This window comes from Eucyclogobius newberryi, unplaced genomic scaffold, assembly GCF_026437365.1.
Source record: "Eucyclogobius newberryi isolate DKJ021-1_F unplaced genomic scaffold, fEucNew1.0.hap1 SCAF_14, whole genome shotgun sequence".
Lineage (NCBI taxonomy): Eukaryota > Metazoa > Chordata > Actinopteri > Gobiiformes > Gobiidae > Eucyclogobius > Eucyclogobius newberryi.
Genome location: NW_027315768.1, coordinates 27159353 through 27186313, shown reverse-complemented (window position 1 = coordinate 27186313; position 26961 = coordinate 27159353). Strand labels below are relative to the sequence as shown.

General features: G+C 40.5%; 1 protein-coding gene across 6 annotated transcripts in view; it reads right to left on the bottom strand.

The window, feature by feature from the left end:
• stxbp5l (syntaxin binding protein 5L) overlaps window positions 1-26961 on the bottom strand; it is a 209402-nt gene that overhangs the window by 168577 nt on the left and 13864 nt on the right. The window lies entirely within an intron of this gene.

Sequence of the window (26961 nt, the reverse complement as noted above, 5' to 3'; positions counted from 1 at the left end):
GCGCTGAAACTGAAACTGAAACTGACTTTAGTCCCGCTTTGATCTACACATTTACTGAGCGTTTGGGATGTCAACATTATGAAGTGAATCGAAAATCGTGATCAGGCAGTTTTTGTCACATTTAACTTTATTTTGTCTTTCAGAAAGTTCAACTTTGTTAAGCCTGTTGCAAACTTCAGGAACAGTAACAAGATTTCACTGTTGTTTAGTCACAGTATCAATAATCGTGAATAATCGTGATGTTTTTTCTCACAATAATCGTAGCACTAACATTCTCTATCGTGACTGAGCACTACTTGAAACTATAGCAGACAGTCAACTTCATAAAAAGAGCTAAACAAATTCAAAGAAAGCTGGTTCTAAATTCTAAAACAGAGACCCAACGTGGAAAAGCAAGAACAGCTACAAAACTAAACACATCAATGAATTAAACTCACAGATCACATAAGGAAACGCCATTGCTGCTGTAAAAAACACAACATTGCACTTAGACAATTGTTTACTGCTCAATGAATTGGCCAAAGTGCTAAATATTTCAGCACCTGGCGCACTCAATTTATCAGATTAAGAACGACAAACACGTGAAAGGTGCGGCAGAATTTCAATGACGTAAAATTCAAAAAGCTTTACAAGGTCAATCAATGGAAGGTTCTGTTTACACCACCTCAAACCTGGAAATACAGGCAAAAAACCACATCTATGTTATTCCTATTTACACAACACACAGCCTTGACCTTAGACATAAAAGCTGCAAACCTGGTGTCACATTCCTGAGTAAAAAAGTGTTAACCAACTCTAATTTGTTGCTCTTAGACGTGGCAGTGGGCGCGGGCTCCTTTTGAGGCTGCATGAAACTGAATAATTTCCCTTGAGGATCAATAAAGTATTCTGATTCTATCTTGACCGTGTCTTAATCCATCCACAACCTTCAAGGCTTCTGCAGTGGTGTGCTTGTCATCGCGCCGGCCGGGACACTTATAAATATATTAATGAAATGCGCAAACCTTAAGGAAAGCCCAGCGAACGCCGTGAGTAAGTGTAAGCCTGAGCGAGCAGATGGTGGAGCGGTCAGGGAAAGTGCGCACACCTGAGAGAGCGACCTTTAGCCACAGCCAAAGGACCCGTACTGCGGCAAAAGCGCACACTTTAATCCAAGCCTCCAATACTTTCGATCTCAAACTGTGTCGTACTCAAATGGTAATAGAAGCGGTAACAGCGACGCGGTTGTCTCTTGCTGGTTTTGCTGGATGGTTGTTGTTGTTGTTGTTGTTGTTAGCCTTTTTTACTTTAGTTAGCCAACGTTTCATCGGTAGAAATAACTTAACAGTAGCGTCGGAGCTTTCGTGGCGAGAATCTGCTGCTCTTATGGTCCCACCTGACGGTAAACCCCTAACGTTTAGTCAAAGAGCTCAAATCTTGTAGATAAATTGAGAGATCCAAGAGAAGTGACGTCATGTGTGGAAGTCGGGCCTCAGCTTTTAACTTTTGAGTTATTTTCCAGACTTTTGAGGAGCCAAGCATCTATATAAAGTATGATAGAGGCAATCCTCAAAGTAATTGTGTAGTAGTATCTATGGTGGCTAGAGTAATTTAAGTACAGTACAACATTGCAATAACAGCACTGACAGGACAGGCATGGTTGGTGTATATATAGAGGAAGTAGTAGTAAAAGTTTGCCTGACCCGCCAGCCCCGCCCACGTTCTGTTTGAATGCGTAAGGGTCTGGAATCGGAGTCAGAGCCAATGAAATCGTCGGCCATCCATTTACCGATCCAATCCCAGTCGGAGGTTTTAACGCGTCACATTGGGATACGGAAGTAGCTCTTCACCCCCCGTTCCAAAACATTCAAGACGGCGGACCCGGCTCGTGACCCGGCTCGTGACCCGGCTCGTGACTGAGTGTTTACTTCTGCTCTCGCTTCGGTTTGAACGATCAGGAAAGTCCGCTCTACTCGCCGTGATGAACGTGCGTGAGATGCGGTTATACGAAGGGCGTCGTCGCGATTCAGGAGACATTTTCTGCGTTCAGGACGGATAACGCGGAACACGCCTTGTTGACATGGGCTACGTAATATCCGGTTAAGCGTGTCATGTTTTTTGCGTGACTTCTGGGTTTATGTGATTGGTTCTGTCTCTGCTCTAAACTCCGCCCTAGAAATAGAAACGCAGCGGTCGAGCCCCAGATCCACACACAGTTTGAATAAGTTGTTTGCCAAAACGTGTTGGGAACGGCTGGTCAGGCAAAGTAAAAGTAGTAGTAATAGTAATAGTAGAAACATGTGTTAATGGTGGCAGAATGTGTATGCATGTTGTGAAATATGACATTTTTTTGGATTAAGAGTCTTCTAAAACGAGATCCTGAATTATTTTTTATTTTTTTTAATTCTCCATTTTGAAGTAAATGTTGGCTAGTCTGCTTCTGACATAACATCTTTGTTTGCTGATTTCTGCCCCATCACCAAAGCAAACACTATCTGGTCGTGGTTAATAATGCATGTGGTGACTGATGCTCCTAAGTGTGTGTAGACAACTAAGTGAAAGCACAAAGACACATTATTCTCCTCTGAAATACAATATTAGCCTAGTTTTCCATTACACCTTCTGTTCTGTCCAGTTGTTTAAGGCACGTTTTTAACATCTGGGCTATACCTGGAGTTATTTTATACCCAACTCACTATTACAACACGATATTTTAAAGTTGTTCATGTTGAGAGAAAGGACTATACTGTAGCCTCAATAAAATAAAGCACTTTTTAAACAACATAGAAGGTAAAAAGACCAAACATACAAAAAGACCACCAAAGAAAAAATTGAGGGAAAAAACAGAGAAAACAGATTTGAAAAAAGAACAATACTCTGCCTGCCTAATATATAACACAACTTGTTCCAGAGTTTTAAAGTAATGACTGAAAATGCAACTTCAGATTTTCTTTTAAGCTGTTTTCAAGTAAATGGATTTTCATTATCAAATACAACTGGCATGAAATAATAATTATATTAACATTGGCTTAAGCTAAAACAACGCACACGTTCTATTTTTACACAATAAATTGATTAGACCTTTTTCAGCCAATAAAATGTAACTCCAAAAGAATTTAAATGACAAATCCTCAGACATAAACATTTGGTGAAGTGTTTTTAACAGCAGCAAATTTGAACTAAGTTGAGTCAAATAGAAGTAGTTTCCTTAGTTTTAACTTTTCCCATACAACTAATTTCTCTGGTCTGTTACTGATACTAATAATATTATTAAAATTATTCTTTGGTATTGTGTTCTGTTACGATAATGACATTTAAAACTCTATTTCGATACAAAAGAAAAGGCTTGATTCACAGATTTCAGATATAGACCTCAAATTCCTTCATATCTCCATCATGCTCATTTTCAGTCATGTATTCATTTGTAATATTGTGAAAGTGATGACACATTGAAGAATAAAGATTGATTGATTGATTGATTGATTGATTGATACCATGATGATAATAACAGAAGTTTTTCAACACAAACACATTTTTGTTTTAAGAAAGCTTTTCTAAAACTATCAAGGCGATGTCCCCTTATTTACCGTATGTTTATTGTTTTGTTGAAATAAGTAGTTTTACAATATGTTGCTGTGTAGAACAGCTCACTTCAAACATACTTAAACCTCAACCTTGCTCAGTACAAACAAATGCGAGCTGCTCTTTTCCTTCACGAGCCTGTTGTGGTATGATGCATGACAGTGTGGCCTGCTGCATACGGGACAGTAAGCATGTATTTATACTACACTCATGTGCATCGGTGCGGACACACACTGCTTTAATGTCACAATTAACTGTACCTGACCTTCAAAGACACACACATCTCTTTCAGAGGAGCTCAGCGGGCCTCGTCACATGTAGGCCAATAAAGGGCTTGCATACAAATGAGACTCACATTAAATAAAGAGGGAGGTTTGCTGAGATAAAAGGCCACCAGGCGTTTGGCTTAAAACACTGTCCACGGAATTATCCAGAGAGAAGGGACAGGGTGCTCCAACACTGCACACACTGACTAGACTACGTTGTACTCATTCATGTATTTGTTTGTTTAATTGTTTGTTAGAAATCCATGTCTGTAAGTAGGATTCGTGGTAGTAATCACAGTATTTAAACCACATATAATTTATCAGAGTACCCCTGTATTTATCTATAAGGCAAAGGCGTAGAGAGAGTATACAGTAATCCCTATTAGCAGTAAAGTACAATGATTTTAAGTGGCATTCGTATTTTAAGGACAGTAACATAAGTAGTTGTGGTAGTTACAGTAATGGCGGTAAAATTAAAAGAATATGCAACAGTTGTAGTACTTGTAGTAGTTCATAGTAGAATACTTTAGAAGCCAATTCTCTTTTAAAAAGGGACGCAATACATTAAATTACTACTCTGTACATACTTGTGATTATTCAAATAAAAAGAAAAAAAAAATGCCTCAATGAAATGCCACTTTGAAGAGGCGTGTCCTTTCAGTTCTACAGATTTTTACAATTAAAACGTTTTTTTTCAATCAACATTAACTTGACATTGACACTAACAAAGCCTAATAATTCAACAACTTTTTCATCATAGTTACTGTTATCTCATGATAATTTTTCCAATTCGTTGCTAGATATCTTGCTTTACCCACAGCACAGACTTACTCCTACCGTCACCTTTTTACCATTTTGAATTTCTCAACGCTCATAAACCAGAACCGCCTTCTAAACGTACCCTTCTAAGATCATTGTCACGTGAAAAATCTCGGTTTGAAACATTCCCCAGAATAATAAACCAAGCCGTGCATATTATTTTGAGAGATTCTCGCCGAGGGTGTCACATATTTATTGGCGATCGTTAATCTCCGGCCCCTTCTCCCATTTAGGAATAAGGACAGGCTGAAGGTCAAGAGCTCTCCCAGGTGTCAGGGAATAAGTGATGGAGAGACCGGGAGATGATATTGCCATGTTGTTTCGCAGAGTGGTAACCAGGAGCAGCATATCTATCAGCAAATACACGCTGGGGCGCAGAAGACATTTAAAGAGCAGCGGCGGCCAGTAAATGTTCTGATTGGGTTTCTCTGCACAGAGCAAGGTGGAAAAAGTAATTCTATAAAACAGCCATTTCTATCAGGCACTGTATGGGGAGAAGAAAACAAGGACCGAGGGCTGTTGACTAATTGCATTTGGTGTTAACTTCAAGACAATATTTGAATGATAGAGAGTCAAAATAGAGATTGACCAATACAGTTTCATCAAGGCCAATACAGATTATTTTAGAATCCAGAGCAACCATAGGAGCTGATTTTTGAGATCGTTTTAAAACCTTTGTTACCGTCTAAGGAGTGCACTGTTCTACATAGGAAAAGAATATCAATCAAATAATCAAATCTATATAAATGATTTTTAGACATCCACAGTGTTCTTTATTTCTCTCAACAAACCTGTGGAGTCCCATTACGTGCAGTGCTCTCGTCACACTCAATTATTCAAACAAAACCTGATATTATGTCCTTTAGTCTGGTGGTCGGCCCACATAAAATATTGGTAAAAAGTGCACAAATATCTCTATAATGGTGATAAGCGAGCACATTTAATATCTGTAGTTCTTACTTAGCCTGTGCCTGTGTAACATTGTGAATTCGGTCTTTAGTTTGCAAACTAATAAAGGTGAATATAGGTTGCCAGCTGTCATCTATTATCATCTATTGCAGCGGTGGCACACAAGCGCTTTATGATGGTAGGCAAGGTCCTCTACTGTTCATCTTTGCCCGCTCAAAACGATATAATAATCATTTCTATGGCAATGATGCAAGAGTTACGTCACTCTGAAAGCGATGGATAGAACTGAACCACACCTTGAAACAAGCTTTTGTGTTTATGAAAAAATAACATGAGGGTTTCTGGACATAAAAAAAACAAAACCTCCATCCACACGCCTCACTGAGCCTCTCGTAAATCTGTCGATAAAACAGTGTGCCACAGAAGCCTTCATCATCACGTGAGGCCACACCTCCTCTTCCTCAGATAGACACAGATCTTTGTTCAGACGTGTCATTCTCCTGTGAGGCCGCTCCAACCACGCTCCATTTATCAGAGCATGCAATCTACACTCAAGGGCAAAAAACCAGCCTGAGCAAGACCCTCGCGCAGGGAAAACGTGCATCTGTTGAATAGTAACACATTTACCCAAGGGCAATACAATGGTACAAGAAATCAATGTTTGGTATTATTTTGTTTGTACAAAAGTTGTGTTGTGTTCACTCACTAAATCAAAATCAAGACCAAAAAAAAGAGACTCCATGGACGTAATTCTGTACAAGACTAACACGGGACTAGAACAGGACTAGAACAGGACTAAAACAGGACTAGAACAGGACTAGACCAGGACTAGAACAGGACTAGACCAGGACTAGAACAGGACAAGAACAGGACAAGAACAGGACTAGAAAAGGACTAGAACAGGACAAGAACAGGACAAGAACAGGACAAGAACAGGACAAGAACAGGACTAGAACAGGACAAGAACAGGACAAGAACAGGACTAGAACAGGACAAGAACAGGACAAGAACAGGACAAGAACAGGACTAAAACGGGACTAGACCAGGACTAGAACAAGACAAGTCAACATCAGGTCTACACTGCACAAAAGAAAACAAAGATGAACACATCCTAAATTATTTATTTACAGATTACAAAGCAAAGCTTATGTTAGCTCATGTTGAATGTTTTGTATAAACCAGGGGCATGCCGGACCCCTATTTCAGCCCGGGAGATCTAAGTTGTGGATCGGCCCACTTACAGCGTATCAAAACATGTTTTTTGTATTTATGTACATTTACTATAGGTCTTTTCTCTGCCGCATTTCTGGTACGTAACCTTCCAGCTGAAAAGTAAGACCACATATTTTAGGATCATAGCCAGGTCTAACAAAATGTTTCACTAAGAAGGATCCTGAAAGCCAGGGGGGTCTTCCTGGTTCTCCTTGCTGTCTCCTGGTGAATGTGGAGGATGTGAATACAGTAAGGCATCATTATTTCAGCCCCTATCCATTAATGTAGCCATGACAATATTGTGATGCAGACCATGATGCAGTCAGGCCTGGTGTTTTAACAAATGATCCCTTTTCCCTTCAGACACACGCGCCTCAGACAGAATGAGCTGCTGTTTGTCCTTAGTTAGCTTTAGCTGTTCTGCTTTAGCTCTCACAGGTGAAGAATAAAACCTCTCCATGAGCCACTGCTACACTGTCAACCACAAAATACACAACATGTATTCACATTGTTCTGCTTTTAATTCATTTTAACGTTTAGATGGGGCTGCTGTTGTGTTTGCCAATAACTTAATAAAGTTTTTACAGCACATGTCCTGAATGCATCTTTGTTCCAGTCTATTTGCTCCATATTTGTGCCCTGTACGTTGTGAAAACCTCATAACGCGGAAGATAAACAATGAAGAAAAAAGCATTTGGTTTCATCCAACAAAAGAGAGGAAGAGAACCAGCACCCAATCAGAGAGCCAAAGAGAACCAGCACCCAATTAGAGAGCCAAAGAGAACCAGCACCCAATCAGAGAGCCAAAGAGAACCAGCACCCAATTAGAGAGCCAAAGAGAACCAGCACCCAATCAGAGAGCCAAAGAGAACCAGCACCCAATTAGAGAGCCAAAGAGAACCAGCACCCAATCAGAGAGCCAAAGAGAACCAGCACCCAATCAGAGAGCCAAAGAGAACCAGCACCCAATTAGAGAGCCAAAGAGAACCAGCACCCAATCAGAGAACCAAAGAGAACCAGCACCCAATCAGAGAGCCAAAGAGAACCAGCACCCAATTAGAGGGCCAAAGAGAACCAGCCAAAGAGAACCAGCACCCAATCAGAGAGCCAAAGAGAACCAGCACCCAATCAGAGAGCCAAAGAGAACCAGCCAAAGAGAACCAGCACCCAATCAGAGAGCCAAAGAGAACCAGCACCCAATCAGAGAGCCAAAGAGAACCAGCCAAAGAGAACCAGCACCCAATCAGAGAGCCAAAGAGAACCAGCACCCAATCAGAGAGCCAAAGAGAACCAGCACCCAATCAGAGAGCCAAAGAGAACCAGCACCCAATCAGAGAAGAGCTAGCTGCTAACCTGACAGACATCATTATAACATGGTCAATCGATTCTCATGTCCACTTTAACAATGAATGTTTCGAAGCTAAATATTTCATGGCACATTCAGCATGTTTGGTGCAGACCTATAGCATCCCACTCTCCACACTTCCAACATATTGTGTTTCTGCGTCGCAAAGCCCCTGCGTCATCTAACACCCTCTTCCACACTTTATGAATTGGCTGCCACACTTGTGAGGATATACCATCCTAGAAACACTTTTCTGTTGCACCTCTGGGTCTTCCAAGGTTTTGCTCGACTAACAATTAAAGATGCACTGTTGCCGGGATACAAGGCACAACCAAAAGAGAGAGAGAGACAACTCCCAAATATACAGGCAGAAGGAGAGAGAGAGAGACGTCGATGATAAACGCATTTGCACCAGAGAATCTCAAGGCTGCTCATACATATTTTAAGGCCAAAGCCATCAAGCCATCTTCCTCTCGGACTGGGTGAGTGCGAGTGTGCATTTGTGTGTGCTCGAAGGCTGTCCGACTTTATCCATTTATCCAGCAACACTTCATGACACTGGGAGAGCAGAGGATTCACTCGGAGCTGTTCAGGTTAATACTGGAGGCTTTCAGGCAATGTCTGGTCTCAAAAGGGCAGAGAATAACCCAAAGGTTTGGAGCACAATATAGTAGGGATTTATTTATATTTTTAGATTTTGGAAAATGCAATTTCTAGACCAACAAAGCAACAAACCAATCTGTCAATCAAACTCGATAAATGGATAGATTTCTATTCTCCCGCAGCAGGAAAAAAATATATTTTCTTATCCTAAATTACACAATTACAAGTATTTTGGTGGACTATTTAGAACTACAGGATAAAGATTATACTTATTATAATATGTCTTTCTTTCTTTGCACTAAAAACAAATAACATAAACAAAAGAATATCCACACAATTTACCATGCTGTTCTCACAGCATTTTATTACATTATGTATATTTTCAATATAGCACAAGCCTAATATAAAGATGTGACACAGGTCCTTGCTTTGGGGCTGGGGTCAGGGTTATTGGAGAGGAGGATTTCCAAACGCATTGAGCTGTTCAACTGTTGACCTGCTGCAACAGACCTGCTTTATAACGGCCTGGGGCTCTCTCTTCCTCCACCTCCCCTCCTCTTCCTCCTCCTCCTCTTCCTCCTCTTCCTCCTCCTCCCCTCCTCCACCTCCCCTCCTCTTCCTCCTCCTCCTCTTCCTCCTCTTCCTCCTCCTCCCCTCCTCCTCCTCCTCCTCCTCCACCTCCCCTCCTCTTCCTCCTCCTCCTCCTCCTCCTCCTCCTCCTCCACCTCCCCTCCTCCTCCTCCTCTACCTCTTCCTCCTCCTCCTCCTCCCCTCCTCCTCCTCCTCCTCCTCCACCTCCCCTACTCTTCCTCCTCCTCCTCCCCTCCTCCTCCTCCTTCTCCTCTTCCTCCTCCACCTCCTCCTCCTCCTCCTCCCCTCCTCCTCCTCCTCCTCCTCCTCCTCCTCCTCTTCCTCTTCCTCCTCCTCCTCCTCCTCCTCCCCTCCTCCTCCTCCTCCCCTCCTCCTCCTCATCTTCCTCCTCCACCTCCTCCTCCTCCCCTCCTCCTCCTCCTCCTCCTCCTCCTTCTCCTCTTCCTCCTCCACCTCCTCCTCCTCCTCCTCCCCTCCTCCTCCTCCTCCTCCTCTTCCTCTTCCTCCTCCTCCTCCTCCTCCTCCCCTCCTCCTCCTCCTCCCCTCCTCCTCCTCATCTTCCTCCTCCACCTCCTCCCCTCCTCCTCCTCCTCCTCCTCCTCCTCCTCTTCCTCCTCCACCTCCTCCTCCTCTTCCTCCTCCTCCTCCTCTTCCTCCTCCACCTTCTCCTCCTCTTCCTCCTCCTCCTCCTCCTCCTCCTCAGCAGGGTCAGCCCTTCCTCAGCGCCTACATGAGTCTCTCAACCCTGAAAACGAACTCAATCTACAGGAGCAGATCATGTAGTTATTATATTAGATTTGATTATTTGGTACCTCTTTATAATAACTACCGCTTAGTTGGCCTTAAAACCTGACTTAATTCATAATGAACAAATGGTTTATTAGGACTTAACAACTACTTAGTAACTACTAATCCTGAACAAAACAAACAAACAGCTCTTGTAATGGGCTGCACTGGTTGAAGTCTCTCAAAGCACTGCACTGTAGTCATTACTCATTCACGCCACAGTCAGCGGTGGTAAACTACTTGGCACAGCTGCCCTGGGACAGACTGCAGAAGCAAGGCTGCCAATCTGCTGGTCCCTCTGACCACCACGCGCACATCTTTTTCGTTTTATTTATAAGGATTTGTTTGGGCCGTTGACAGCTGACCACAAAATGGGAGCCGGGACCCGAACTTCCGACACGGCCGGCTGCACATGTGCTGCCGACTCAAACACTCGACCACCGGGCAGCACACACGCATCTCTTTCATAGGCAAAGTGTCTTGCTTGAGAAAACAACAACAGAACTTGATTATATCATCGTATTTATGTACATATAGTCCAATTACATAAACAGATTTATTGAAAGAAAAAAATGTCATGACTTGTCTTGAACTATCTACATGTGAAGGATTGGATTGAGGAGAACCTGATTGAGGAGGTGCACCTTCTTATTTTACTGCACTGAAATATCTGTCCTTTGAAAATACAGTTCTGCAAAGACGACATTTAAATTGTTCTTCATCCCTCTTTTTATTTACTTAATTGAAGTCTTTCTTGACTGTGCAGATACAAGAACTAGATGAACCCTTTTAGTATGTCTTTCTGCGGTGAATTCGATATTCAACCCCAGTCAGTCATCCCTGGCCTTCTCTATAAGACCAACGCCACCTCGCTCACACCAGCCGCTGCACTTCTCCCTCTCCTCACTGTGCTCAGAGCTGCAGAGCTGGTCTAGACCCTGCTTTCTATAAATAGCACACAGCAGCAGCGGCGGTGGCAGCCGAGCGTGTCTTTCAGCAGTGAGATCCTTCCACACACATGAACACACAGGCGATAGACACATCTTTCCTTGATGCCTTTACAGTAACTCCATGTACTGCGCCACAACTCAAGGCTGCAGCATATATAGATTCTCCTATACATGAAAGCACAGGGGAAACGGCTAATAAGACATGAGCACTGCAGTCGTAGCGAGGGGGGCCAGGGCGTCCAAAAGAGATTGAGATTAGCTCCAGAATATGAGGCAACATATTGTTTAACATGACACAGCAATCGCAGCGGGTTTGACTGGAGGAAAAAGGAGGAATAAGAGTCTTCTAGTTCCACGTGAGCTTTTCCTAGATTTGAGAAACTGTTAAAGTTGACACCGAAAAAAAGGGACACACACTCAAATTTTTGGTAAGACCGCCTTTAGCTTTGATCACAGCAGACATTCACTGTGGCATGGTTTCAACATGCTTCTGCAATATTAAAAGACTTATTTCCATCCAGTATTGCATTATTTTTCACCATAGATCTCGTATTGATGATGTGAGAGAGTGACCACTGCACAAAGCCTTCTCCAGCTCATCTCAAACACTCTCACTGGGGTTCAGATCTGTAGATTAAGTTTCTGCTTCTGCTTAGATGTTTTCTCTGCTCGATGCCAATGATTCCTATTTCCACATGGCTGCATCAGTTGTGTTTGAATACAGTCTTGCAGCTGAAAGATCATCACCCATGCAGCAAGTATCCAGTAAGAGGCTTCGCAGAATCCAAGGACAGGTAGTGTATTTCACTTGCAAACAAATGTATTTCATAGCTGTTACATAATCACAGGAGGGTGCATCTGATAAGATCTTCTATACTGTATATTGCGTCTACACCGCAGAGTGACATCCCCTGCGATGGTGGGCAATGTCTGAGGAGTAATTATGCAATAAATGTAACATGGAACAATCGTGGCAACTTGGCTCTACAACACTACATTACAGAATTTAAGTTAGGTAAAAAGATAACCTTTATTCGTCCAACAAAATGGAAATTCCAGTAAGTAGGGAAAAAAATCAATTGTATTTCATTTTATTAAGTACAAATAGCTTTCACTTAGCTTTTCACTTTCAATTAAGTACAAATAGCTTTCACATTTCCTGAACATAAACTAAACAAATTCCTCATCCAAAGTCTGAACTCTGTTATATTGTAAATGAAGACAAATCCACCCTTTATAGTACGCTTTAATCCACCTTTTTGATATTGTTATACTACTGGCTTGCTGGGCTTTTAATGTTTAATGATTTATGCAAAATGGACTTTAAATAAGGTGTCTGAAGAAGTATGCTTATAGGATTAAAAAAGTTTCTACTTCTTCCTACTCCCTTTCGAAAATAAATAATAAATCTGAAATAAATCAAACCAAACTAAACCACATGATTTTATTATTGACAGAGGATTGGCTGCACACCTCTTGATTAAAAAGACCAAAGCTGAACATTGATGATTAAAGATGACAGAATCTCAATCTCAATTAAAGTTCAATTACCTGCACAGCCCTAACATTACCGGTTTATTCCAATACACTCTTCCCAAAGCTGCAATAACCGCCACATTGCTTACAATTCTCTGAGTCTGTGCGTTTCTTTCCAGGAACACACCGGCGGCGCACCAGGTGTAAAGCGAGGCCAAAATGATCTAATGAGTTTGTGCAGTCTGACTTTGTCTTTCCAGGAAGTATTTACACAGCCAACAAACTGTGCACAAGTTGAAGAGAAGGCCGTGGGCTTGAGAGCCGCTGTGAGGAGTGAGAGCCCTGACAAGCGGTGAATAATGCATATAGAGAGTTATATATGTGCCGACAGGGGCAGAGTGCAAGGCTAAAGGAGTGGACAGAGATGGACGGCTTAGGGTAAAGCTGATGAAACACGGGCTACGGCAACATGTATTCAAGGCTAAATTTGGTTCGCTAATCGATTTTTGCACTCTTGCATCACACACGCCAATTAGCGCAGGTATTGAGGTTGTAGAATATATCAGAGCGTTTATTTATGGCTTTCACAAACACATATGTACTACAGTGCGCAAGCTACTTTTTAGTTGCTAGGATATTTCTTAGAGTGCATTATGTTTGACTTGTAAGATGATCAATTTTAATCTAACCCTTTCAAACTCGATTCTGATAAAAATCTTGGTGCTCAATACTAATGTTGATACCATGAAGTTTAAAAAAAAAAGTAAACTAGTTTTCCTTTCGATTAATATCTGGGTTCCAATAGAGTTTAAGATCGCCAAAAAGCAACAATTATTGACAAAATCTGCCTGTTTTTTTTTTGCCGCAGCCAAAATCGTAAAGATACATTAGCCAAAACAACATTAAACTTTAACAAAAGTTGAAGCATCTTGATAAACTGATAGATTCATCACATTATAGTGTCTGAATACTTCAATGAACCCTAAATGTAATGTTCAATAAAAAATGTTTAAATCTCCACTGGTTTAACATTAGGCTAACTGGAAATTCTGATGATGTGTGACAATCCCGGGCTCTACATCTGAGCACTTAATGCATGTTTTCTTAGTTTAGATTTACAAGCAACAGGATTTACTTGTGTGACAGTATATAATAACCCAAACAGGTCAATGTAAGCACAGACAGCAGCAGAAAACATGGCTAATGGCGTGGAGCGGGAGGAAACATACTGTATTTCTTATACTTATACCTGCATACATTATGTACAGCCCAAACCAGGCCTCACTTCCAAACCAATATTCATGGCATAACAAACATCAATCATAAAACACATACATTTTCCAGCAGCAAAGCCAATAAATATGAAGAGTGTTTTCTCTTGTGGTACATGTCCTAAGGTGCGAATATGTTTCCGTTATGCTGTGTCATTACATATGCCATATTGATTACTATTTAGAAAGCAAGGCAGCACAAATGTATACACACAAGCGTGACATGTTTTATACCCAAAGGCCAAACACACACTCTGCTGCTCACATGAGGAAAGAAAATGGAACCATGCCAAAGTAAGACCAGAAACACAAGGAAACTAATTGCTCAAATGTCTCTGGAAATGTGGCTTAGAGCAACAGGTTGAGAAAACAGATCAGGTCTGAGGTTGGAGTTTTACTGATCCATAACTCTGTCCACATATGCATCAAAACAACACCGCTGTATTCTTTCATTGAATATTTGCATTGAAATGTGCCATTATTCAATTACATTACAGTGCCATTATTGCCCTTGTCAGTGAGCAAAATTCACAAACTAGGAGCGTGCTTCGGCGTTAAGGTACAACATACAATAATTACAAATAAATATCCTGAAAAACATGCATAATTGTGAGCTGGGTCATTTAGTCTAGGCACACTATGATTAATTATGCAAATGCTTTTTGGTGCAGACAAAGGAGGCAGGTTAGGTGTTTTACATGCAGGAGTGGTGAAAGCAGAGATTGGACCACTAAACTAAAAGGTGACTGAAGGGTTAGAAATATTAGTTGCACAAAGTAACTTTATACTAAAAATAAAGAACTACGACTAATTTAAGTAAGGTTTGAGCATGTTTTTGTTGCAGCCACCCATTCATACATTAACACATAATGTATAAACGGAAAACGAAAACATTCCCAAGAGTAAGTTTTCCATGGCATATACTGTGTCACCTTTGGTCTTCTGAGTACATGCTTTAAAGTTACCAAGCAGCCTATAACACCACAGTGACAAGTGATGTGTTCAATGTCTACTTGTTTGCTGAGGCATAGAATGGGTAGAATGGGACACATATCATCTTGAATGGTTTCAGAAGGACTTGCAGGTAAATATAACCTCTGATCAATATCAACCTGATTTTAACCAACTGAATATGGATACTAAATAATGCGATGACATGTGTACATACAGGATTCTCTTTTATATTGACTAAAATGTAAACATGCCTCGCAGATCAATATGGAACTCGACAGTGACCACCCACTTCAAGGTTGCGGATGTAAATTTCCCAATACTTTCCATCATAGACTTAAAAAGCTATACAACCACAAGTACTATAACTTAATTTAAAATCAGTTTTTTGTAGGTTTACACCAATCAAGGAGCCATTTGTGGAGAAAAGTGTGAAGAGAAAAGAAGAAGTGAAAACAGACTGATGGAATCACACCAGCAAGACTCAGGCCCCAAAGGTTATGCATAATTTATACATCCACTTTTTTTCTATCCTTAAACTTTAAAATACATATTGACTACATTTTCACTTGCCAAATAAAAAATATGTGACATTAGTAACTTATTGTCATCCTTTACAACCAGGAAATAAAATCATAAACCTAAATAAACTGTATGTTATCACAGTTTATTTAGGTTTATAATTTTATTTCCTTTAAATCTTAACTGCATTTTAGTTCAATTAGAAGTTAAACCTTTAATAGGCGCTGTCATTTTTAAATTATATGTTTTTTAGACTGAAAACATCTACATTATGGACATTAGCACAGCTGGTTCCTCCGCATGCATTTAAACTCATGCATTTAAATATTTTAAACATTAAGTTGGCCTGTTGAGAAGTGAAACTGTTGAGCTCCATTGCTTTACAAGTGTTCAGAAAAGCCTGGTCTTTGCCCATCAAACCTCATTCTTTGTAGCTTTGCCCATTTGTCAAACATGGGAACTGTAGAAATATGTGCAAAAATATTTACACGGCATAAATATCAATCAATTTCTTTGGACTTCAACCAGTCACTGCATAACAGTTTACTTGGAGCTCAATGCTGTGAGAAAATGGAAGCAATTTTGGTTATCTGAAAAGTGGATTCATGAGCTTATTTCTCTGGCCCCGTTACAACCCTGGCAGCAAGCGATTTTGGAATCAACAGAATTTCCCATTGCTCTAGTCCAAGACTCGGAGAGATAAAAGTCGTTCCTCCACATTGTGTTTTGACATCCGGCTTCTGATCCGCACTGTATTTCTAAATGGACCAGACAACGTGTTTGACTAGACGGGATGCGTTCTGACAGCGGCTCACACGCATCAAAACAGGAAGCACGATATGGATGTGACAAGTCAACTAGAGGTATGTAGTGTATTCTACATTTACCTCATATCTCTAAGGATTGGGCACTATCTGGAAATGTTAAAGGGCCCCTAGACGTGTTTATACTTCAAGGGAAGCTTATGTAAGTTACTCCTGACAACAGCTCAAGCGCATCAAAGCACAGAGCAAGATCTGGATCATAGAGGACATCTGGAAATATATAATGCCTTTAAAAGTTACAGTTAAAATGTCACTATTTTTCCTGCAGAGACATTTCTATAGTTCAGAGTGCATTCTTCACACGGGACCTAAATGTCACAGCTAAACACAGAATCATCTTTTCTAAGCTATATTAAATATGGAATCAAATCATTCCATACTGTGTGTAAAATACAGATGTATTTAAATCCTCTTACACTTTGTGCCTATTTTTCCTAAAAAGCCTGACTAAAATGAGCCCCAATTAAACCTGAATCTGTTCCAGAACCCTTTGCAGTACAAACAATTGGCTGGACTCTTTGTGACAGTGAACCTCTGTAGTTTTGTTCTCCTATGTCTGGTTTGCTCTAATTATAAGTAGAAAATATAGCCGCAAGTGGCAATGATCGGCCCTCGCTACGCCGCCGCCACGCCGCAAGAGGAGGGGGCGCTAACGCGCCCCAATTGTCCTTTTATTACGCCTACTGCTGAATCTGTGACGCTGTCACATCTTCTCCCCTTTGTTTTACCATCAAAAAGCTATTTTATTTTGAATTCTTGGCAAAATGTGCGGCTTTGCCGCACAGACACCGTGACTCTTAGAATAAAAATGTGGATAACTTTTGATGGTCCACCCCTGAAGATGAGTCTCACCAAATTTCAGGTTAATATGTCTAACGCCCTAAGAGGAGTTTGTGAAAGTCTAAAGTGTAAACATGTTCTGGCGATTTCCCCATTGGAATAACATGGAAGGTTTCGGTCATCGTTACGGCAACGCCATAACAATTATGACATGGGTCTCATTGACTTTTCTGATGGGGATGCCAAAATTGAGTTGTGTGTCAAATTTCATATAATTTCGCAAAACTAAATATTTAACCTCCATATAAAATCTGTAGGGGGCGCTGTGGCTCCAAATTAATTTATTTCACTTCAAGTAGGTTTAGGGCAAAGAGTTTAACAACTGATTCTAATTTGACGCAATTCGGACATTATCTGCGCAAACGGCAGAAATGTTAAATTTGGGAGATTTCTGAAATTCTTGCTACAGTTTGCGGCTTTGCCGCACAGAGACCGTGACAGGTATCAATGTAATTTGGATAACTTTTGATGTCCCACTCCTCAGTAGCATTTTCACCAAATTTCAGCTTTTTAGGGCCAACGCCCTGGGAGGAGTTCGTAAAAGTACGACGTTTGGAAAAACTCCGAAGTCATGTTTAGCCATTTTTGAAGCAATATGGCCGACATTTGGTTGGGCGGACGGCGTTGCCGTAATAATATTTTTTACTTCTCTTGTCACCATCTACCTCTGCGCCAAATTTCATGATTCTACGATCAGATTTTTTTTGGGTCATTTCCCATCTCTCAATGCATTTTTGGTACATTTGGGGGCGCTGACGCGCCTATTTTTTTATTTTAGAAAAGGGAAATAGCCAGAATGTAGAGAGGCACGATTTTTAGAGGTGTGCAAATTTTTGTGACTTTTCGTCAATGTTAACTGGGTGAAAAATAGGGGGGTTGGTCCCGAGAAGAAGAAGAAGAAGAAGAAGAAAGAATAATATTCCGATGCGAAAACAATGTTTCCCATTTTCCAAATATCATAAACTATACATTTTCGGAAAGCGCTCGCGCTTTCCTACCTCATGGTGTGGGTCCCTGGTCACTGACGGGTACTTTCGTTAATTTTGAGTGGGCTCCGCCCACTTTGTGTTTTTGGCCCTCTATACAGTAATAATGTTCATTTTTTGCATTACATGCTTATATGCACGGAACATGCAAGAGATGGGGAACGTATTCGTGAGGTACTTAGCGCAAATGAGTGCTTTATATGGGGATGACGACCGCTTCGTGGTCGTCATCTCAATGTAAAGTGCTCGTTTAGTGCGCACTTTTGCACGGGCTTCGCCCGTTTACAACGGTAATGTTCCATTTTCCTACTACTAATTAGTATGCACGGGGCGTGCATGAGTGAAGGAGTGCGTTAGTGAGTGTTTGGAAGTGGCCGAGCGCTTCGCGCTCGATTTCGTGCGCACTACGTGCGCACTTTCGCAGCCGTGCTTCGCACGGCCTTACGAGATTAATAGGCCTCTCGCCAGCTTGTGGCGCTCGGGCCTAACAAGGGCTGCTCTGAGGAAATCAGATTTTAAATATTGCCTATGTTTTCTTTGTAAAATATACAAATGAGTATTACTGGTTACTACTGTGTCTTACTGTGATTGACACTAGGTTGAGCTTTTTTGGGGGTTTTGACAATTATATTTTCAAATTCAAGGTAAATTCAATAAAAATGTGTTTTAGATACGTGTGATACAGCAAAACTGTCCTGGCGTAATCCCAGAATGATTGAATGATTGGAAATAAGTGGGTTATTTTCAAGAACAACATATCCAGCAGTTTGAGAGATCCTTTTATCAGATGTGGACAAAATGGAATGAATAAAGAAAAATTCCCATGTCCCTCGCATGGAACGCCGTAAGTGGTTTGTTGTAGGTAATGGCAGTGAGTGAGTGCATTAGCGTTGAGTGTCTGGTCTAGTACATGTGTCGATCTTAAACCCGTTGATTGTGAAGAGTGACTCGAGTATCCTTCACTTGTGTAGCTATTTATTTTGGACGTTCTAGGATTTTATTTTCACAATTATCCGAATCAAAGCACACATGTGACACTCACCTCAACGAGCGAATAGATTGAGGCTTATGCATGTCACATCAATCATTTTTCCTTTTTTGGGGGGAAAGAGTAGAAATAAAATAATGTGGAAATCCCCAATTTGAGATAACAACACAAAATATCTCAATAACAACCAACCAATGTTTCATAAAATATCACTTTTCTGTCACAGGCAAACATGACTCGCAGACAGAGGAAGCGAAGCCGTGCAGTTCAAACTCCTCCTTGAACAGACTTCATTGGCTCTATTTGTGTGCAAACAAGTGCCTCTTCCACCTTCCAAAACATGTTAAAGCCCCTGTCTCCTCGGGCTCATTGTCAGGATGAGAGACTAAAAGAAAAACTGTGTGAAGTCTTTATGTCACAATTATTCACACGATTATGCCGAGATGCAACAAAGTTAGGGAGAGGATCAAACAAATAAAATCTGTAGATACACGTGGTTTTCCCCATCTCGCAATCGGAGACAGAGCTATTTTCAGCCCACTCCTTTGATCTCTTCAACAGCCCAAAATAACAGGAGCAATATCTGAACAAGGAAGGCAAGTGGAGCGTCTATAAGAGCTACAGTATAATGGGAGGTACACAGTAGATTTGTTGTTTTTATAACCGCTAACTAGCCGCTGGCACAGTAACAAGATATTTACATCACAAAGCATCCAATCTATTTATTTGATGACATATTTAGAGTTAGGGTGAGCAGTATGGTTTGTTTTTATCGGAATCTTAATCCAACAGCAGAGCGAAACATGCAATTTAGCTGCCATTGTGGTGGCTATACAGTAACAATATGTGTCTGGGTGTACAGTAAATGTCATTCTATTTTCCAAAAGCATACATACTTCCAGCTGTTGCAGTATAATTTTGGTTTACCTTATAAATACACAAGATAAGAAAGATATCTTAAGGTTAGGGTTGTCAAAAGTATGGAAAATTAGGTTCTCATGGATATAATACCAAAAATCCAGTGTTGAGCCTATTCTTAAGCATCAAAGTTAGATATTATAGTATCGTAACAACAAACAAACAAAAATACAGAAGAACAGCAAATGGCAGTGATTCTAACAAGGCTTGATACAAACGCACATACATCTAAAATTTTATGTATTTGATTTTTGTGGTAGACTTTCTTATTTCACCAAAGACAAATAAGTATAATAATAAACCCACATGAAAAATAAATAATTCCCCATGTGCTTTGGCAGGTGATTTGTGCTCTGTAGGATTACTGTCTGGAAGAGAATGGAAGTCATAAAAATTAAACTATCTGGTTCACTATTCTCAAAATTATTAGCTTGGAAGCTCAGAAAACAACTGAAAAATGTAATCTTAAAATGTAATCATAACAAGATCCATTGTTTGAAACCTTTTACAAAAACTTTTCACCAAAATATCAGGAAACAAATAAGAAGAAATACAATATTTTTTGGGATACTCTCAATTTACCCGCCATGACCAAAGGGCAAAACAATTAGGTGTTGAAATAACCGCAACTGAAATTCAAAGTGCATTTAAAAGACTAAAAACAATAAATCCCCGGGGAGTGACGGGTTCACTTCAGAGTGGTATAAAGCTCTAAAAGACACATTCACTCCTTTGCTTTTAGTCCTTAAAAAGCTCAGAACCCTCCGAGTTGGAAGGAAGCCATCTTATCCTTAATACCTAAAGAGGGGAAGGATCAACTTGACTGTGTCTCATATAGACCCATCTCAATTCTGAACCTAGACTATCATCGGATCTACACTCAATTATGTCCAACATTTTGGAACAAATGCTCCCAATTTTAATACACAATGATCAGACGGAATTTATTAACAAACCACAACCGCAAGATAACACAAGACAATCTATTTGCATAATGAACCATATGCAAAAACAGCAAAACAAAGCTGTAATAATAAGTCTAGTTGGGGAGAAAGCTTTTGACTGTTAGCTGGCCTTAATTATTTTAAATAAGGAGTTAACTGATGACCATTAGAACCTTTTGACCACATATTTATCAAGGCTTATAAATCAGAACTTAAAAAAATAGAACTTAATCTTGCACTGTTGTGGTTTGACAAATTGAATGATGGCTTGAAATAATTCTTTACAGTTTGAATGCCAGAGGGTCCCACATAAACAAACCAATAAAAACATTAATTTGTGTGTAATAACAACACAAACACTGCAATAACTGTCTGCAGATAAATAAAGAGGGCTAAGCTGTAAACAATAAGACATTTACACATTAAAGGACATATAAATAGTGCACCAAGATTAGCGTCACTTTAGGGCGTACACGTGATGGACGTGCGCATCAATTAAGTTCAAAACAGGTATAAGTCACGTAACTTAAAGGTCCCATAACATGCAAAATCAACTTTTCAGAGCTTTTAACCTTCTTACATTGCTATTTGTGCTTCATATATGTACCAGAGTGTTTTTTGATTGATTCCCGCAGTGTTTAGCTATATTACAGACTACCTCCTTTCCTCCAATCTCCAAACTGACAAGGCAAGACCGCGTCATTATCCCTCCTCACCCTCCCCCTCTCCACCCCCCTCCTCCTCCCGCCTCCCGCCCCCTTCCCCCCGGCTCCGCGCTGCTCCAGACTCCCGTGTCTCCCCATACAACTCCATACGGAGTTTTTCTGCTTCGATTTAGGACGAAACACGGTTCAAAGAGGCCCAAAACTTCATTAATGATATCGCACTCTTTACTATTATCACAATGGTGAAGGTTTATGTGGCACTTGATGCAGCAACCGGGACAATAAACGGAGAGAAGTTCTATCCGATACCGAAAAACCAGGAAATAAGAGCGCGATGGACATAAGACTTTTATATATATATATATATATATATATATATATATATATATATAGATCTATAGATATATCTGTTCTGCGCACGCCGTAGAATTAACACCAGATTTATTTTGTCTCTAAGTAGACTCTTTCTCACTCACTCTCGTGGAGCGGCGCACCCCGGAGCTTACAGCACACAGCTGTGGGGCACACACTACGTCACGGGTGGGCGGGGCACACACGATCTCTGAGACTACGTCACGGGTTGGGCGGGGGAGCCAGATCGCTCTTCGCAAGGGTGGGGGCGAATATTAAACCAAGCCGTCTGCATTTCCGGGTTGGTGAGGGGGTCCAAGGTCTGGGTGATATTTCTTAACTATTATGTTAAGGGTGTTGCACAACCCTTATTATTATCAATTATACACTTAGGATAGACTACGAAACGTGAAAAAAGCATGATATGGCACCTTTAATATTGCATTGAAAACACTACTTACTCATATCAGTCACACACTTCTGAACTGTGGAGGCAAACAAACTGCTAATTTGAACTTTAAACTTCAATAAACTTTGATGGGGAACTCCAAACACTTTCCTCTCTTTCTCCCCCTCGCACCTCGCGCACCGCTCGTGCGTGGTCTAAGCTCCGCCCCTTAAAGGGCCAGTATGACATGAGCCTTTTGACAAGAACAATATCTAAACTTGAATTAGACCAAAGCATTACTAATCTGAGCAGCTACTCTAGTAAATATTTTAAACACAAACAAATTGGAAAGAGATTGAAAAGATAACCTTGTTTTGCTACAGACTGTTTTTCCACATTGCCGTCCCACTTAATTTCAAAAGTATGTAATGAGGTCTCAAAACTCCTGCCATGGGCACAATAAACGGATACCTTTGGAACATACTTTTGGCGGCAGGAAGAAAAGTCCATCACAAAGAAATGGCTGACACAAACCTCACCAACGATCCAGGACTGGCATTGTAACAGACATCAGACAAATGGCAAAAATGACATTCAGACTTAATTTGAAAATTGAAAATTGATAGACTTTGGACTAAATGGGACTTGTTTTTGTGTTACTGCTATTGTTAATCATTAGTTTTGATGTATTGTCTTTCTTGTCTTGCTCTCTGGGTGTTGTTTGTTTATATTTCAAAAAAGTTAAAACAATTGAAAAACAAACAAGCTATCATTTTCTTTAGTTGCAAAAGTATAATTGGCATGTATTATTAGAAGTGATTCCCAGTGCCTATTTTACCATGAATAAAATAATTTGAACAATCCTGGGTCATCAGAAGCAAAGGCAGGAATAACCGGGAATAACGTGTTTCATTCAGCACCCAGGATAGCTCCTCTATGAGCCTGCACACTGGCACACACACTGGCAGACACACTAGCACACACACACACACACACACACACACACACACACGCACTCGCACACACACACACACACTCACACACACGCACTTGCACACACACACACACACACGCACTCGCACACACTCGCGCACACACACACACACACACACTCGCACACACACACACACTCGCACACACACACACACACACTCGCACACACTCGCACGAGGAGGTGAGAATACAGTGTAGAGAGTGTGAGCACATAAGAATGAATGAGACTCATGGATAAGCCTTTCTCAGCTGACTCCAGTGGAGATTTATTTCTGTCCATATCGTACACAGAGGGGGAGGGAGGCATGTCCACTACTCGATGGTACACATATTTCCATACATAAGGGAATACGCAATGCCCACATACAGTAACTGGAAAAGGCAATGGGCAAGTGTGGCTAGTTTCAAATAAATATGCATTGCTTTTACTATTTCTATCTCTACCAGTAGTATTAGGCATGTGAATGGTAAAATGGGATATGATCACATAATATAGAGCTTCTCTCCTTTCAAGGCACTTGAAGCGCTTTACATCAAGGAACCACTCACTCATTCACACACACATTCACACACATATTCACACACCAATGTACAGACACTGAGCTACTGCCGCCCACACAGCAATCACGTAAAAGAAGGAAAAAATATATAATAAAAAACACGTACATGAACTTGTGCTTCTTGTTATGGTGAAATACCACTATATGTTCTGTAGTTTTGAACCGGAAGTCAATGGACCTGTTTTCTATCAAAAAACCCTTTTAGAATATTTACAGTGAAAAAAATGTAAAATGCTGATCTACTCATGTTTGATTTAAATTCTAAGGGGCTGAAAAATAGCATAATGTGTCTCCTTTAGTGTATTAATCTTCCGCTTATTTATATTTGGGTTGAATCTATCCCAATAAACGAGTGCCACAAGCAAAGTATGCTCACACTATACTCTTCTTACAATGAGTCACAGATAATAAATAACAATAATAATGCTTTGGCTTTGGCGCATTCCAAAACACCCAAAAGCGGTTTACATTGCATTATTCATTCAATCCTTACTCAGTTGTGGTATAAGCTACTATTAAAGCCACAGCTGCCCCCACAGTGGACTGCTTTAAAGTGCACTCGACAAATTAAACTACTACTACTACTATAAAATAAAAAAGCATGATTATATTTAAAATTATACTAAAATGTTTCCCATCTTTTGTTGAGGTAAATATATCTCTCTATCTCATCCCTTTTTCTAAGCTCGGGTCCTCTACCAGAGGCCAGGCAGCTTGAGGGTTCTGCACAGTACTTTTCTGCACCGAGATGTCTGATGTTTTTTCCGGGGATCACTGCCACGAGTTCCCCGATTACCACGGGCACCACATTCACCTTCACCTTTTACTTTTTGAACATGAATATATATATAAAAATAACTGTCAAGAGAAAGAATTCTTGACCCATTTTACAAAAAGATAAGTCATAAGGTAAGGCTGACAACATCTGATTTGCAAGCTCATAAAAGAGGTTTGCAAATAACAAATAACACAAGCTTTCCTTTTTTATCTGCAAAGAAAATACATTTACATATAGACGAATGCAGTCCAAACACGCAGGAAACATATAATGTGTTGATTTTGTGATAAAAGCTTGAATAACATGCAGCTTTTTATTGTCAGTCAACCTTGAACCTATTGCATGATTGCATTGTTTGAAGGCATAATCAGTTATTGTATACATAATCACCCATATATTACATTGTCAAGCAGTAAATGCAGCTCTTAGGGTCAAAAAAGCAATGCATTTTAAACATATGTCTGCTCAGATTAGCACGGACGAGCAGTGGGCAGGATGTTATGTAAGCCTAGCAGGTCGCGTGAGTGAAGGGGGGAAACGTGTCGGCTGCATGTGGAGTCTTTCGTGTCTTGCTTTGATGCAGTTGGAGGTCACAAACCAGTGGTGTGTGTAGGGCTGCATTGTAGAGTTGATGTGGTTTAACCTTTAGCTATGGCGCCCGATCCGCCATGCCATCCTCATCCTGCCGCGGGCGCGGAGAAAGGAGGAAGGCTCAGTGGGCAAAAAGTCACATGTAGCTGCCCATGACACTGTAATGTAATATAATAACTTCATGGTCATGTCGTATGCCTTCATGCGCGATTAGAGGAGGTAAATATAGACTTCAGCTGAAATGTTACAGCAGACAATATGGACTGCTGTACATAGACTGGTGGATGTATACAATCTTGTTAAAGGGTTGTGGGTGACTGGGTTTGTTTGGCCGACGGCCTGCAAAAGAAAAGACCTGAAGCTTTGTTTGAACATTTAAGTTCAAAGACGACACTGTTGAAAATGAATCTGCTGCTTGTGGTGAACAGGGCTGCGGTGGTAATGGGTGTGTGAAAACCCTTGTTATAGGGCTTGTTACATCGCAATGTGAATCAGCACCATATACGGGTATGTTTGGTTGTCAAGTCTAAGTCAAGTTCCAAGTCAAAGATGAGCAAATCCAAGTCAGTACTTGTATTTGGATGGGAGACCAATGGAATGTCGGGTGCAACAGTGGGTTGTTGTGTCCTTGGGCAAGATACTTTACCCACCTTGCCTCCAGTGTTCAAGGTTAAGGTTAACGTAAAGTTACACTTAATTGTCCCCAGAGGGAAATTTGTCCTCTGCTTACATTTGACCCATCCCTCAAGCCGCTGGGGCAGCATGTATGTTCATTAATATGGTGGTAATAGTTAGAGTAGTATCAGTAACTAATTTCAAATCTTGTATTGGCAAAGCTTAATCGAGCAGTAACATCACTATAGTACATCATAAAATCCATTATATTATGTTAAAAACATTACTTGAGAGAATTTCCGTTAATATCAAATGCATCATGATTAGAATATACATTTGTTTCCTTGGACAGCATGGGAAATACTATGGAAATATCTATTTTGATAACTTGAGAATGTCACTTAGAGGCGTAATGGACGATTTTTCGGCAATTTGAGAACTCAGGCGGAAGTGTGGACTGATACAACACACACGTGCGTTTGTTTATTAGCGCGACGGATCGCATCGCATCTCTCGTCTCCCGTAGATTTCCGTCTCTTCTGAGTCAGCTCGAACTGTCTTTCTCCGTCTTAATTTTGTCCCGTACACTGAGGGAACTATATTATGATAGATCAATGCGCTTAGACACGCGGAAACGTGCTGCTCTCATGGGGACGAGCCGGACGCAGCTGCAGGTGAGCAGTAGGTGCGTTTTATGATTGATACGTGGCAGGACTAATCGGCCGTCCACGCCACGAGGAAATAAGACTCAGATTTGTAATCGTCCATTACGCCTTTAAGAGCAGTGTGAGCCATTTACCTGACAGTGCAGACACAAAAGTGTTGTGTTGTTCCAGAACTGAATCACAGAACTGCAGTTGTCAGCTTTATTATATTTCTTTTTATGTCAAACAATTCTCCAGTCCAATGCATTATCATAAAGCAAAATGTATATGTATTAAATAAAAAAACAGACAAGCAAGACTGTGGTCACGATTGATATTTCCGTAGTATTTCTGCCAGGTTGATAAGGAAAACGTATGTTTAACATAAGTTTAACAGAGTTGCCTTGCTTTCGACTCTTTTGAAAGAGCTTGAGTAATAAAGGCATGAAGATATGTTTAAAGAAATTTAATTCAAACATAATAATACTAATGATGCTATATATGATATAATAACATAATATCCTTTATTTTTATAGCACTCTCAACATTAGTTACAAAGTGCTTCGCAAAAACAACCACTAAGCAATAGAACAACATACCAGCAATTACAAATC